This window comes from Mustelus asterias, chromosome 3, assembly GCF_964213995.1.
Source record: "Mustelus asterias chromosome 3, sMusAst1.hap1.1, whole genome shotgun sequence".
NCBI classification, from domain to species: Eukaryota; Metazoa; Chordata; class Chondrichthyes; order Carcharhiniformes; family Triakidae; genus Mustelus; species Mustelus asterias.
The window spans coordinates 78748511-78749976 of NC_135803.1; positions in this window are offsets into that span (position 1 = coordinate 78748511).

The window sequence follows — 1466 nt, forward strand, 5'->3', positions numbered from 1 at the left end:
GGTGCAGAGAGAGAGAGAGAGGGGGTGCAGAGAGAGAGAAAGAGAGGGGGGTGCAGAGGAGAGAGAGAGGGGGGTGCAGAGAGAGAGAGAGAGGGGGTGCAGAGAGAGAGAGAGAGGGGGTGCAGAGAGAGAGAGAGAGAGAGAGGGGGCAGAGAGAGAGAGAGAGGGGGTGCAGAGAGAGGAGAGAGGGGGTGCAGAGAGAGAGAGAGAGGGGGGTGCAAGAGAGAGAGAGAGAGGGGGGCAGAGAGAGAGAGAGGGGGGGCAGAGAGAGAGAGAGGGGGGGGCAGAGAGAGAGAGAGGGGGGGCAGAGAGAGAGAGAGAGGGGGGGCAGAGAGAGAGAGAGAGGGGGGGCGAGAGAGAGAGAGGGGGGGCGGAGAGAGAGAGAGAGGGGGGGGAGAGAGAGAGAGAGGGGGGGGCGGAGAGAGAGAGAGAGGGGGGCGGAGAGAGAGAGAGAGGGGGGGGGAGAGAGAGAGAGAGGGGGGCGGAGAGAGAGAGAGAGGGGGGGGCGGGGAGAGAGAGAGGGGGGGGCGAGGGAGAGAGAGAGGGGGGGGCGAGAGAGAGAGAGAGGGGGGGGCGGAGAGAAGAGAGGGGGGGCGGAGAGAGAGAGAGGGGGGGCGGAGAGAGAGAGAGAGGGGGGGCAAGAGAGAGAGAGAGAGGGGGGGCGGAGAGAGAGAGAGGGGGGGCGGAGAGAGAGAGAGAGGGGGGGCGAGAGAGAGAGAGAAGGGGGGCGGAGAGAGAGAGAGAGGGGGGCGGAGAGAGAGAGAGAGAGGGGGGGCGGAGAGAGAGAGAGAGGGGGGGCGAGAGAGAGAGAGAGAGAGGGGGGCGGAGAGAGAGAGAGAGGGGGGGAGGAGAGAGAGAGAGGAGGGGGGGCGGAGAGAGAGAGAGAGGGGGGGGCGGAGAGAGAGAGAGAGGGGGGCGGAGAGAGAGAGAGGGAGGGGGGCGAGAGAGAGAGAGAGAGGGGGGGCGGAGAGAGGAGAGAGAGAGGGGGGGCGGAGAGAGAGAGAGAGGGGGGGCGGAGAGAGAGAGAGAGAGAGAGAGAGGGGGGGCGGAGAGAGAGAGAGAGGGGGGGCGGAGAGAGAGAGAGAGGGGGGCGGAGAGAGAGAGAGGGGGGGGCGGGAGAGAGAGAGGGGGGCGGAGAGAGAGAGAGAGGGGGGGAGAGAAGAGAGAGAGGGGGGGGCGGAGAGAGAGAGAGAGGGGGGGGCGGAGAGAGAGAGAGAGGGGGGGGCGGAGAGAGAGAGAGGGGGGGGCGGAGAGAGAGAGAGGGGGGGGGCGGGAGAGAGAGAGAGAGGGGGGCGGAGAGAGAGAGAGAGGGGGGGCGGAGAGAGAGAGAGGGGGGGCGGAGAGAGAGAGGGGGGCGGAGAGAGAGGAGGGGGGGCGGAGAGAGAGAGGGGGGGGCGGAGAGAGAGAGGGGGGGCGGAGAGAGAGAGGGGGGGCGGAGAGAGAGAGGGGGGGGCGGAGAGAGAGAG